At 47.9% G+C, this 14786-nt stretch overlaps 1 long non-coding RNA gene and 1 pseudogene across 3 annotated transcripts; one reads left to right on the top strand and one right to left on the bottom strand.

Moving 5' to 3' along the window:
- Positions 1-9498: 9498 nt before the first annotated feature.
- Positions 9499-11956, bottom strand: LOC120675791. Of its 3 annotated transcripts, none has more exons than XR_005675489.1 (2): positions 11102-11956; positions 9499-10220 (listed from the first exon to the last, which is right to left on the bottom strand). It is a non-coding gene; the product is annotated as an uncharacterized LOC120675791 (long non-coding RNA). The 3 variants fall into 3 exon arrangements; XR_005675493.1 differs by having other exon boundaries at positions 11271-11953; XR_005675488.1 differs by having other exon boundaries at positions 11255-11952.
- A 581-nt stretch (positions 11957-12537) lies between these two features.
- LOC120675784 lies at positions 12538-14449 on the top strand (annotated as a pseudogene).
- The last annotated feature ends 337 nt before the right edge of the window (positions 14450-14786 follow it).

The following is a 14786-nucleotide window of genomic DNA, read 5'->3' as shown; positions in this document are numbered from 1 at the left end:
TTCTTCAGATCGGACGGGGCGGCCGCGTCCTTCCCCGCATCCCCCTCAGGCAGAGGAGCGGGAGACCAGAATTCCAGAACTTTAGCCTGCATGCATGAAGACATTCATAGTTGGTTACAACCCAATGGGTGCGCTGCATATGGAGAAGCAGGGCAAAAACAACTCCAAGGCAAAGACAGAACAACTCAGAACGGAAAATAGAACAGTACGGAAAAGCGAAGAAGACTTACGGCTCTGGTCGGTCGCTTCAAGCAGTGTGCCTTCGGGCACCCACGGTCACGTATCGGCCCCAGCATCATTCGGGCAACCCGGTTCGCAGCTTTGTCCTGGGGAACCTTTCGGTTTTGCCCCCGGGATGGGTCCTGACGACCCCAGTACTCAAAGCCGGGGTGCACCTTGTCCTGAATCGGCTGAACCAGCCATTTATTGAAGGACAGGGCCACCACGGTGCCTGTCAGCCCCTGGGTCGATAGGCTGGCGATCTCGTTGAGGAGGAGGTTCACATGTACCATCTCCTCCATGGTACGGGTGGGCAGACAAGGAGCCGGGTTCGACACCACGAACCACTCCTTATGCTACCCCTTGTTGCTGTCACGTAGCTCCAGGGCCAGGTACGATCGGTCCTGGCGCAGCGAAAATGCGGCGCCGCCCACCACATCGCGGCGAGCAGCGGACGAGTACCCCGTCAGATGGTACAGGGCCGCCACAGGTTGAAATGCGGGGCAATTCCCAGGAATGCCTCGCACAAGTGAATAAAGATCGCAGTCTGTGCGATGGAGTTCGGCTTGAGATGAGTTACCTCAAGCCCGTAGAAGAAAAGAAGCCGGCGGAAGAAGGCCCCACGGGCAAGGCGAAACCCTTCTCGTAGAAGGACCGGAAGACTACCGTTTCCGTCCAGTCCTCCGTCGAGAAGTCCTCCCCGAAGCAGCATTTCCACCCCGAGATCTCCTTCTCGGGGAGGAGCCCACGCTCTACCAGGTCCTGGATGTCCTCCTCTTGGAGGGTGCTCGGCGCCCACGCCTCTGAGGGCGGTGGCACGTCGGCAGCGCTCCCCGATGCCGAGGAGGACGACTTCGATGATTTGCTGGCCATTTCAGGTGGCGGCGGGCGAATCGGATCTATGCGAATGCGAAGAGGGCGACTAGCGGTGGGAAGGCGAAAAGGCAACAGCAAGAAGGCAAGGGAATGGCTGACCCTCTGTGGGCTGGGCCCTTCCCCTTATAAGGAAAATCAGACATGCGTGCAACGACAACCCCGAAGATCGCGCGGAATTTGAATCGGCTTTCCAGAAACTGCCTAAGTTGTACTCAGCAAGGAGCGGGCCCCCCAATGGTAACTTTCTGCCCATTGCAGTAAAGACCAAACAGTAAAAATACAGACTACCTGGGCGCCGCTACCACTCGGCGTGTCTCCGCGACTCCGCCAGCGAACCTGCTTGGGGGCTGGGCACTGCTACCACTCAGCGTGTCTCCGCAACTCTGCCAGCGACCCTGCTCGGGGGTTGGGCACCGCTACCACTCGGCGCGTCTCCGCGACTCCGTCAGTGACCCTGCTCAGGGGCTGGGCACCGGTACCACTCGGCGTGTCTCCACGACTCCGCCAGCGACCCTGCTCGGGGGCTGGGTGCTGCTACCACTCGGCGCGTCTCCACGACTCCGCCAGCGACCCTGCTCGGGGGCTGGGCGCCGCTACCACTCGGCGTGTCTCCTCGACTCCGCCAGCGACCCTTGATAAGGACATCCTCCACTATTACCCGCTGGCAAAGATGCAACAAAAAAATGGGCCAAGTGGCCCGGTTGTAGTCGGGCGGCGACCGTGTGAACCTCATAATCCCACCTTGCTTAGCTTGGGTGGAGGAAGCCACCTTAAAAGGGAGAGCCACCTTTCCCTAATCCGACTAGTCTTTTAGGGAGATTGGGCCTTTCCCCGAGTGGGTGCGCCGGAGTGCAGTGCTAAGATTACCGAGGCACAACAAGAGGCCCTTGTGGCGTTGTAGGCCGAATCGGTGCGTCGTAATTTCGGATGCCAGTGCTAAAATTGTGGGATTCGGGGAATTCAGATCGGTGTGTCGGGCTTTTCATCCAACCCCACCTGGGCCAGATGCATCATTTGGTATCAGAGTTGGGCCCTTGTTTAAGGGGGTGAGAATGATGAGGACATCCTCCACTATTACCCGCTAGCAAAGATGCAACAAAAAAATGGGCCAAGTGGCCCGGTTGTAGTCGGGCGGCGACCGTGTGAGCCTCATAATCCCACCCTGCTTAGCTTGGGAGGAAGAAGCCACCTTAAAAGGGAGAGCCATCCTTCCCCTATCAGACTAGTCTTTTAGGGAGATTGGACCTTTCCCCGAGTGGGTGTGCCGGAGTGCGGTGCTAAGATTGCAGAGGCACAACAAGAGACCCTAGTGGTGTTGTAGGCCGGATCAGTGCGTCGTAATTTTGGATGCCGGTGTTAAAATTACGGGATTCGGGAAATCCGGATCGGTTTGTCGGGCTTTTCATCCAACCCCACCTGGGCCGGATGCATCAACCCTGCTCGGGGGCTGGGCGCCGCTACCACTCGGCGTGTCTCCGCGACTCCGCCAGTGACCCTGCTCGGGGGCTAGGCGCCACGACTCCAGAGTCGGGTAGATCCGGTCTGGCAAATGGTCGAGAAAATGACAAGGCAGCCTGACGTACTGGGTGCTCAGGCAACTCGGGAATTCAGGAAAATAAAGCTTCTTTGTTGACCCTCGAAAAGCTTCTTCGAAACCTTCCGAGGCTCGGGGGCTGCACCCAACGGGTGCGCCCAGGGGCGCATCCCGTTGAAGACTGAAGGGAGTTAGACATCATCATGAGTCCCGAAGAACTTTGCACAAGTCAACCATCAAGATTCAGGCTCAAGCTCTTCAGCACTCGGGGGCTTGACGAAGGTACATCTGGGTACCTCCCAGCCGAGTAGTTATCTCCCGACTGGGTACCTACTCGGCCAAGACCACTCTGCACGACTACCCGGCGGACAGGCACTCGGCTGGACATCGGAAGGTTCCTCCGAGGATCAGGATCAAGGTGCGGATATGTATTCCGGATATTTAGGGATCTCAACCGACCTGATTCCGTGTAACAACCCGAGTAGATATCTTCCCTTACCTGTAACCCACAGCACCTGGCCTATAAAGGCACCGTGAGGGGACCCATAGAACGCATCTCATCTTTCATCATCAAGCGGTAGGGTATTACGCTCCCGAGCGGCCCGAACCTGTCTAAACCCTAGCGTCATCTCGCAACCATCTAGTTTTTGGCTCCGGAATCCCCCCTTCACCTACAAATCTATCGCCGGGCATACCCCTGGTGGACTTGCCGGATAAGCAATCCGACAGGCAGGCTGCCTGGTAGTATTGGACGAAGGCGGTGCAAAGATCCTGCCAGCTGTTGATCAAGCCGGCAGAGAGAGATTCCAGCCAGTTGAGCACCTGGCGGGTCATCATCACCGGGATGTAGGCCGCCATGATGTCATTGTTGCCGTTGGCAGCTCGAACGGCGATGGCGTAGGTGCGCAGCCATGTCTTGGGGTTGGATTCACCGTCGAATTTCTCGATGCCGACCGGCTTGAAGGTCGCGGGCCACTGGATGGCTCGCAACCTGTCGAAGAAGGTGGAGAAGTCGTGAAGGTCATCCGCCGGGTCGTAGTCGTTGCCGCGGGGTTGGCGATCGCGGTTGTTGCGGTTGGCGCCGGGTGCGCCATGTTCTTCATCGTAGCGGCGACGTCGCTCCTGCTCGGCGGCGTCCCGCTCGCGATGGTGGTTGTTGATGCGGGGTCGAAGATCACTGCGGTCGAGGCGGGCACGGAGATCCGGCTAGCCGACCTCCTCCTCGTGGCGATGAGGGCGTACCGAGCGGTTGGAGCTCGACTGTGCCCAGTAGTTGGAGTACTCCTTCCTCAGGCCTTGAGCCTAGGTTGCTGTAATGTGGAGACGAGCACGGGCCTTTGCAATCTCAGGAGTTTGAGGAAGACCCTCGAATACCTGGAGTATAGCAGCCATATTGGCCGATGGCGTGGCAAAGACTTCGTGGCCGTCGTAGTCCAGGACGAACTCGTGTTCGAGGTTCCTCGGCCTCGGTGGAGATGGACGCCTCTGCCCAACCCGGGGGTTGTGGTGCTCGGCGTTCTCAAGATCTTCTTCGCCTCGTTGGATGACTTCCTCGTTGGCCCGGTGATCTACGCGAAGGGCATTGCGGTGAAGGCACCCTGCCCGCTGTTGGTTGTCCTCGCCGCTGAAGGACTCGGAGTCCAGCGAGACGACCGAGATTTGGCGCCGGGCGTTGGGGTTGTTGCGGTTGGGCGGGAGGGTTAAGACCGCGACCTGATATTCGGCCTCAGGGGATGAGGGCAGACCAGATCGGATCTGCTCCAAGTCGGACTGATCCAACTCGATGATGCGCAGGTTGCCCATACATACGCGGACCTGATCCGAGTACACCGCAGAGTTGTTGTGGAGCCCGTGTGGTACGATGGCCGAGTCGCCAGGACGACCCAGCACGCTCTCGCGAGTTGTATGCACTCGGCGATGGATCTGGTAACGCGATCTATTCCGGAGATTAGATCGGTATTGGAGATGACAGGGCGACGCGTTGCCCTGGGGCGAATGATCAGAGGATCGTTGATGTCGAGTTCGGAAACTCGACGAACAATGGAGCTTTGAGTCGTCAGATTGGATCTGACGCTTGTGGAATTGCCGCTCTCGGTGCTCGAGTGGCTGGTGGGTGGGTTCCGGGGAACCGTAGTTTTCAGGAAACTACCGAAGGTGAAGGCGAATCCGGTGGCGGCCTTCATCTGGATGCTGAGGTTGGCGGAGAAGAAGACGCCGGATCTTGATGCCACCAAAGTGGAAAATAGATCCAATCCCTCATCAAAGTGTACTAGGCCAATGTACCTCGATCCCTCTATGATGAACAAGCCGCCATCGAAGAAAATGACACCTCCCATGGAGGAAATCTAGTACAAAATAGAAAGCCAAATAGAAAACATGTGAAACGACAAACCAAACCCTAGCCTAATTATTCTTGAGGAAAGGAAAAAAATGAAAACCTAATGAAGCAGTAGATCTACTGGAGAGGGCGGAGCCCCGCTCCTCCTTGCCACCGGCTAGAAGGCCAATGGTGAGGAGAAGCGAGGGCCCGAGGCTGCGGTGACGGCGGGAGCGAGGTGTGAGGCGGAAGGGTACGCCCGAGTCGCCGTGCAAGGCAACGTGAGCGAAGGGGTCGGCGCGTTACCTGGTGGGGGGATAGTACAAGTTTTATGAAATAAATTTTTAGTTATGTAGTTACATTGAAATTACATAATTCATACCGTGTTAGAATTCAGTGTACCTCTTATTGTTTTATTTAATTAAGTATAGAATTAGTAGTTCTCTTGATTTGCCTGCTATAATTTTATCTGCTTCATATGTACTTACCATCTAAGTTAATCAATGTGTAAAAACTCCACTTACTGACTATGAACGCTTGAGGGCTCAAAATATGATGAAGAACAATCAAATGTTTCAAAGGCTTGGGCTTTCTACATTAGCAACAATGATTAACAGTACAACTGCAATGAGCACGGATGATGTTTTGTATTTTGTATTTTGAAATACAAAATACCGTAATACACTTGTTTTTGTATTTTGTATTCTTTATTCTTCTCTATTTTATTTCCTTCCTTCCCTTCTCTCCCCATCTTATCCTCTTTTTTTTTCTACGTTGGTCAGTCACCTCCCCCGATCCGCATCCACCCCCGCCTCCCGCACTCATCGCCGTCCTCCATCCGCCAGCCATCGGTCGCGCTCCTCGGGGTCCATCACAGCTCAGCACCATGCCGGCCACGGGCCGCACCTGTCTCGGCAGCACCTGCCGCACGCTGCCTTGGGGCTTGCCTCCTCAAGCGCTCAGCACCCTTGCTGTGCTCTCTGCTCCACCACATCCATTCCCTTCTCCTTCCTATGTCGCTCCATCCCCACCCAAACCCAAGAGGAGATAGGATCAAATGGAAGCTATAACAACCCAGCCATGGCCCCACATATGCTGCAGTAGTAATCGAGCAGATACACCATGATGGGGAAAAGGTCGGAAGGCCGACATTGAAACGCCATCATGGACACATAAACTATAGAAGACTTAAGACTTACCACTGGTACAAAACACCCTTCACTATCGGGTCAAAATCAGAATCACCGCTGGTTTTGGCCAGCCGTTGGATTAGGGTCCTCGGTGGTGAAGGGGTGGAACATCACAGTCGGGTCTAGCGGTGGTGCCGATTTTTTTTTAAAAAAAAAACTGCACGTCGGCTGCCGAATACTGCATGGCATTCAGAAAAGTAATTCAGAGTATGAGCTAGTTCAAAATTGGTAACATTGAGAAACAAAAGCTCACAGGGTAGAGCCAGATATATGGACAGTGTAAATTAGAGTTTTTTAACTTCTAATGAAAGTTCCTCCTGCTTATAAATATCAGGATATGTCATCTTTGCAGACAGCCCTATGACCCTAGCAGTTTGAATAGTTAGTACAACAAAACGGGGAATGGGCGCATCGCATGTCTTGAAAGTTGTGGACAGACCCATTGTGTCATTGTCAAATCTGACATGAACTTGTCGAGTTTCCTGGCATGTTTCTTTGACTTTTGGAAACATGTGGAAGCTACATGTTTTTCAAGACATCTGACATGAACTTGTTGAGTTTCCTGGCATGTTTCTTTGACTTTTGGAAAAATGTGGAAGCTACATGTTTTTCAAGACATGCCACTAAGTTGGGCCTGTCTTCAATATATATGCCATGTCACTTCCCAACATGTCATTTTTTTCCTGTTCCCAAAAAAAAACATGTCATCTTTTCCAAGTGCACTAAAAATTTGCAAGACCACATAGTATTTTACTAGTATATATATCAGCATTTTCAATTACTTCATCACGTGAACTATACAAAGACCAAATAACAGATCCATGAAATGAAATGTTCACTGATTATTTGGCTAGTATGAATCGATCGGTTATTTAGGTGCACTAGATAGCGCACTTCAATTTACATAATCATGTTTTGAGGGACGCACTCATAGGTTCAATAAAACACAGTTCAAAGCGCGCACGACTTATGTTAATTCTTAACTCTACATCTTTTCTGGTCTAAAAAATACCTGATCCGTCTTTGAATGATGCATTAATAATGGCGCTACCTTTAGGCAAGGAATGGAAATTCCAATGGATTTCCATAAATTAATTATGAAACTAGACACACATGAATCGAAATCTGGATGAGCTTGTTATCTGCGTTCGTGAACTTTCACAAGTCTACAAGGCCCTCCGTTATGTACCCACCCATATTGACGTATAGCAGAGTAGTTCGCGCAAGCTAAGATGACTATCCTCTCTGGTCGTTTGTATTGTGTTTCGGAAAAAAAAAACATATCCGGATTCCTGCGTTACAGATGGATAACGGCAAGATAATTATAAACTAGAGTAGTTCATATCTGCCGCATCTTACCTTCCATGAGTTCTGTGAGATTGCATGTGTGTAGTTATGGGGAAGAAATACTCCGTTCTAAATTATAGGTAGTTTGACTTTTTTAACCTCAAATTTGGCAAGTATTTTATTTAAAAATTTATGCAGAATATCACTTCTTTTATTGTAGTTTGCTTTATCCACTAGTAGAAAACAAGCCAAAAGTCCACACAGAAGTACTAGTTTGGAGAAGGGCCGGTACCTATGCTAGCATTGGTACCGGGTCTTCTTTTAAGCTGGTACTTCTGGGATGGATGGAAGCCTAAGGAGATCCTTTAGTACCAGGTGATAACACCATCCGGTACCAAAGGCTAGACATAGGTACCAGGTGTATTAGTAACGGGTAGTTTTATCACCCGATATTTATGTCTAGCCTTTCGTATCAGTGGTGTTACCACCCGGTATCTAAATGTGCTCCACGCGAGTTACTTCAAAACGAAAATATCTCCCTTTCAATCACAATTGTTGCTGAGGTGAGATGGTAAGGGAGCTACACGCGTGAAAAATTGTGTGACTTTCATATATTTTTTTGACTTTCAACCGGCACCTATGGCCCTTTCTCTATTAGTGATCAACACAAATTCTTCAAAAATGACTTAGATTTGACTATATTTGGAAAAAAAATTCTTTGAATAAGACGAGTGATCAAAGTTGGGTTAAGAAAAAGTCAAAGGACCTATAATTTGAAACGGACGGTGAAAAATCGAAAAAAGGAAAGTGCGAGTGTATGTGTATAGAAGGAAAGTGTAAGTGTATGCATGCTCGCAGGTCGTTTGTGGTTTGGCATTTTTGATTAACTAGGCGTATAGCCCGCGCATTTGCATGGCTAGTATTGAAAATTAAAAAATTTGCATGTCGTTGTGTCCTTACTTAAAGGTTATACTATTTTTTTACCATACATCATCATGTTCATTATCATTAATTATGTCTTATTGTTGATTAAAACAATTCAACTATGATCTACCTATAATAACAATTTGATTTGTTGAGCTTTAATAATATTATGCAGATAATTATTCTTATTTTCGTTTTATTTTGATTGATTGTTGTTAGCTTTAGGTTTTATTAATAGTATATATTTGTAACTGATACATGGCTAAGTGGTATTTTATATTTAATTTTTTATAATGGCATTGGTGGGTGATTTTTAATTAAGCACATGGTTATTTGAGGATAATTTTTATCGTAATGGCAGTGGTGGGTAATTTTTATTTTTTTATTTTTCTCCAATTAATGTGGGAATTTCTAGGCCTTGAGAGCGAATGTGGAGATTCTTATTTTTATTTTACTAGGTCCGTGCCCTTGCGTTGCTACGGGTGATAAAAATAATTTTGCCTGTGCTCGTGACAATTCTTAGCCTAAACTGTGAAAAAGCCTTCGCATTTTAGTTGCTTCCGTGCTTGTTAGCAAACAATGTGAAATTATATGGGCAAGAATAATAGTGAGAAGAATGACTCATCTGACTTTCTTACTTTGAGGTTACAGGAAGTAGGAAGTTACAGAACTAAAATCATATGGCTTGAGACTCCCGTATAATTTGGTTGCCAATAATTTCGATCATTTTTTAGTGCATACCGCAGGTAATGAGATCTAAAGTTTAAATTGGAAGGCACCAGATCGGCAGATCAACATTACCCCACCTTTAGGCTACTATATCATATGCAGACAAAAAGTCCATTGAGTATGAATATGTCAAGCATGGCGTCTTCTTTGACATTCTCATTTTGTCTGGTCCAGGCTCATAAGCTAGTTGATGCAAAATTCAGTTGCCAAAGAGAAGAAACATGGGTTGGAACATTATAACCTGAATCGAACAATAATTTCAGAAAGTGTTGATATCTCTGCATTTTCTTTAGTAATTTAGGAAAAAAAAATTCTACATCACAGTCTGAGTGAATATAATGAGAAAGAGGAATACGAAAACCTTAACTGAATGACCGAACGTCCATTTAAGTTAAACTTGACATGTGGCTACTGTATAAAAATGCTCCCATGTCCATCAGAATTACATAAATATTCATTTGTTTCAAACACATTACCACAAGGGGAAAGTACTGTTAGTTAACTGAGATATGTGATTCACATATAAGAAGGTGCAGAGCCAAGCATAAGATGCACGATATGAGCAACAAGATCAAGCTGTGCCTCTATGAGATTGAAATATTGAATACAAATACCGTGATCTGCATCAAATTTAGAAAATTGGGGGAATTGATCGTATCAATTGTGTGTGTGTGTGTGTGTTGTAACTGATCCCAGAAGCTAGCTATTTCAGACTTCTGTTTCCCTATTCTACCAGATCATATTCGCTTTTGTTGACCACATATTGTAAAGATGGCATGAGAGTGACTACAGATAAGCAGCCCCATTCAAATAAAAGTTATCAGAACCTAATATGCTGAACAAATAGAATAGAAATGTTCTCCGCAGAAATGATCCTGACCAGAAGAGTGACTTCATGTATGCACATCGTACCTTGTCTGCCCATTCATATTTGTGCTTGCCATTGCACACGAGGAGGAACCACGTATCAAATATGATGTCATTTCTTCTTAAGACTTCACCTCAGCCTCTGAAAAACAGACGGCATCACCTGTTGGCATCCTAGTGGCCTCTGAAAGTATGAATTGTTTCGTCTACCTTGTCATGGACCCACTGTCACATACTTTAGATCTATCCTGACAATAACTCGACCAATTTGACAAACCTGAAGTTACAGGAAAGGAAAATAACTTAGTTACTATTTCAGAACATCTGCACTTACTAATAAAGTTATAAATACAACAAAAAGTGCCATGCTAGTATATAGAACGAAATATGTTCATTCAATAACTTTACAATGCCGATTGGGTTAGAGCAGGAGTAAATAAAGATTGACAACTGTGGATATAGATCACAGTCATTCGATTCTAAAGTGAATTAGACATGAGAGCTAACATCCAAAACAACAAATTGCTTTTGCTATAATTAATTATCTGTTTTCTAAGCACACTGAAATGCACTTCAGCATGTTGTAACAAAAAAACTAATCCATCTCAAAAGTCTTGTTTTCTGCATTTCTCTTTCTAAACAACTACAGTATATATGGATGATCCTGAGAAGGTCCAAACAAAATAAGGTTATCGACTTCTAGAACATTTTTTGAACTTTTGGATCAAACTTTATAATGAAAACAGCCTCCAGTTATTTGAGAATCTGTATAGTGCTAGTGCATTAATGCTGTGACATATAGTTATACTGAAAAATATTTCTCATAAATATTAACAAGAGATATTTCTAGCATTACCATCATTGAGAAAAAAAAAACTATTCTGACCTGTAAACTGAACGTCCTTACTCTGAAAGAAATTCTATTTAACATAAAGATCTGAGATGAGGTTCTAACGCTATGCTATGAAATGCTTTCCATGGCCATTGTGAATGCAAACAAATTATGATGTTCAGGTAGATACGGGAAAAAAAAACTCATGATATCATTCGTGCTAGTGTGCTCCACACAGTTTGCCTGAAAATATGGAAAAATTTCCTTATGTCCAATGATCAAAGAACACAGAACGTATCAATTTAGTTCTAGAGTACAGAGAATACCTACAAAGCCTAGGTGGAGTACTTTGCAATAATCTCATAAGCCGATTTGGAGTTGAATAGAATAGCTGAAGTTCTTAACCAGCTTGATTGTTGTGATCGGAACGTAATATATATGTTTATATGATACAAGCCTACAAGGTGAATTAATTTTACCGGCAAGCGCCCTCACTTGAGCGAGACGAGTGAGAAGCTTGACGAAATCCCCGATTAACAGACTTGAGCGAGACGAGTGAGAAGCTCGACGAACTCCCGATTAACAGAGGAGTACAAGGACCCCCTTTCCGGCCAGCACGGGGATCCATTATTCCCTGCGGGCGAAGGCCTCCTATCCTCGGGGATCTCCCAGTAGCAGAAGTCGCGGACGGGGCATGCGTACCGTGTGAGGATGGTGTCGATGGCGGCCGGGGGTGCAGCGGCTGCTGCGGAGCCCCAGAAGAAGCCGATGCCGGGTGTTGACTCCTAGCGACGGCACCACGAGCAGCAGAGCGAGCAGGTGCGCACGGTGTCGCGGACGTGGCGGCCGCTCGACGATCCGCGCGGCATCTATGCACGGCAAGCCATCAATCCATCGACCTGCAGCTCTGCGCGTGGCAGGGATGCCTCCGTGTGGCGTCGAGCGAGGCGAGGCTAGGCGATCCGCTCACGGCGGAGAGCGCGGGCATGATGGCTGCGACTGCACGGGAGTACAGGAGAGGCTAGAGGAGGAGGCGAGAGCGCCAGAAGGGGGAGGCAGGGGGACGGGGAGGCATGGGCGCGCGGGGCGGCGGCGCAGTCAGGGGCGGCGGATCGGCGGGAAGGAAGGGGGCGGGATCGCGGGGATCGCACGGAGCCGCTCGTTTGATCGGACGGATAGAATATCTTGTATGGCAGAGCCACTGCGGGAGGGGTAAGGGTCGCACCAAAGTTTTTTCTGAGTTCTTTTTAGTAGTAGAGATTTTGATTGATTGTTGTTAGCTTTAATTTTTATTAATAGTATATATTTATAACTGATACATGGTTAAATGGTATTTTATATTTAATTTTTTATAATGACATTGGTGGGTGATTTTTAATTAGATATAGGGATATTTTAGGTTAATTTTTTTCGTAATAGCAGTGGTGGGTAATTTTTATTTTTTTATTTTTTTCGATTAACGTGAAAATTTCTAAGCTTTGAGAGCAATGTGGAGGCTTTATTTGTTGACCAAATAATAAGATAATAGATATAAAATAGCCACCAACGATCGTTTCAAAGTCATATCACGTGCTTGGAAAATTTTGGTCGATCGCCACGTATATATGATTGTAACGTGGAATTCAAGTTAGCTGAATAATATAACGGGTTCAGTTACGTTTATATAGGTGATGAGCCACATGCCACATGGCATGGTCAAGGCTTAATTATAAAAGGCCCTTAATCCTCTCGGTTCATTCCCAAGCAAAACTGCAAAGGAAAAAATTCGACAAGCTAAGCCACCCCCATCATGGAGATGGAGCTCAAGTACAGCAACGCTCCTCTTGGTCTTCCTCATCTCCTTGCCAATTCTTGTGACCTCGCTGAGGCGCAAATCAACTCTGACCTCCAAGAAGAGGAGGCCTCCAGGCCCATGGAACCTCCCCTTGATTGGAAGCCTCCTCCACTTCTTCAAGTCGCATCCACAAGTTGTTCTTCGGGACCTAGCCAGCAAGTATGGCCCTGTGATGTTTCTCCGGATCGGCCAGATCGACACCGTCGTGATATCCTCGCCGGCAGCAGCGAGGAGGTTCTCCGCGAGAAGGATACCTTCTTCGAGTCGAGGCCCAGCATCGTGCTTTCGGAGTACTTCTGCTACGGAGGCCTTGATGTCGTGTTCTCGCCATATGGCGCTTATTGGCGGACGCTACGCAAGCTCTGCACGGTGGAGCTCCTCAGTGCAAAGATGGTGCGGCAGTTCGCACCCATCAGGGATAACGAGACGTCCTCATTAGAAATATCCAAGCTGCTGGCCGAGATGGTGAGCCGGTCAATCTCGCGAGGCAGCTCTTATCCTGCTCCAACTCAATCACGGCCAAGGCGGCTTTCGGCCAGGTTTGCACCAGCGAGCTCCGGGACCAGTTCCTGTCGACGATGGCTGTGGGGTTAAGCTTTAGTGGGGGCTTCACCGTCGGGGATGTCTTTCCATCGCTGCGCTTCATTGACGTCATCACTGGGCTCAGGCGAAGGATGTGGCGAGCACGCATGCAGGTAGATGAAGTCTTTGACAAGATCATTGCCCGATCTGAGGCGCAGCAAGGTGATTCCCTGTTGAGCGTCCTCGTTCGGATCAGGGATGAGGGGGAGCTGGAATTCCCCATCGGCACAATAAACATCAAGGTAATTATATTGGTAATAATTTACTCATGAAGATTCGCACTACATGCAGTTTCTTTTTTTAAAATAAATCATTATTGCTCATGTAGCGGCATGGCATATTATTTAGGATATGTTCACCGGAGGGACAGAGACGACATCGTCAGCTGTAGAGTAGATCATGTCAGACCTCATGAGGAATCCAGATGTAATGGCCAAGGCTCAAGCAGAGGTGCGACGAGTATTCGATAGCGTGAGCCCACATGACCACGAGGCCAAGATGGAGGAGCTACACTACATTAAAATGGTGATCAAAGAGAGCATGAGGCTGAACCTAGTGTTGCCATTGCTGGCCCCCCATCTCTGTCGGGAGACTTGCGAGGTAGGTGGGTTCCAAGTCACGAAGGGCACCAGGGTCATGATCAACATATGGGCTATGGCAAGGAGCCCCGATTATTGGTATGACGCAGAGAAGTTCAAGCTGGAGAGGTTTGAGGATGGCATGCTTGACTTCAAAGGCTCCCGGTTCGAGTACTTGCCATTTGGGGCAGGGAGGAGAAGATGCCCTGGTGATACCTTCGGGCTGGCTATGCTGGAGCTCATTATTGCACGCCTTCTCTACTACATTGACTGGAGTCTCCCAGTTGGAATGCAGCCCAATGACATTGACATGGAAATGGTCGTTACCGCAATAGCCAGGAGAAAGAACCAGCTGCACCTAGTGGCATCACCATATAAGGTGGTTCTCATTCAATGCTGATCGATGGGATACACTACTACATAACTCAGTTTGGTGCCATTTCGGGACTAAAGGCGCCACCGTTTATGGCACCTAAGACTGAAGCCTACCTTTAGTCCCGCTTTGTAATACCTACCTTTAGTCCCGTATAAGGTGTTCGCTGAGTGATCTCATCCATCCACATGGTAGAGCTAGGTTTCTAGTGTGGGTATTGCCGTGTCGACAGGGAGGCCCATGGAAGTGCAGCTTCTTCTTCAATGAGATAGTTAACATCGATATTAGGCTCTAGAGCCGCTTGTGATCTCTACTGCTAGCTCATTACAAAAAGCCACTTGCCGTTTAACTTCATCCACTATTCTTGCATCGTGTTTGCACCCAAAAGTGGCACGACTGGGACAACCGGTCAGAGCTATCCCTAAAACTGGTCAGACCAGTTTGGTCATGTTTCTCAAAAGGCAAAATGTATCTCACCATCGCATAGCACCTGTCGAGACAATCAAACTGCATATATGCATATATAGAACGTCCGATTTGGACTTTTAATGATGGACTTATGACCTCGGGAAGACTTGACCCCGACTAGACCGGTCAAACCGCTTGGGTCGGATGTTAGCGCCTACCAACATCACCACTTATTA

The sequence above is a fragment of the Panicum virgatum genome, chromosome 2K (genome assembly GCF_016808335.1).
Source record: "Panicum virgatum strain AP13 chromosome 2K, P.virgatum_v5, whole genome shotgun sequence".
Lineage (NCBI taxonomy): Eukaryota > Viridiplantae > Streptophyta > Magnoliopsida > Poales > Poaceae > Panicum > Panicum virgatum.
Note: the sequence above shows the minus strand (reverse complement) of the source record. Positions and strands in the feature narration are given on the sequence as shown.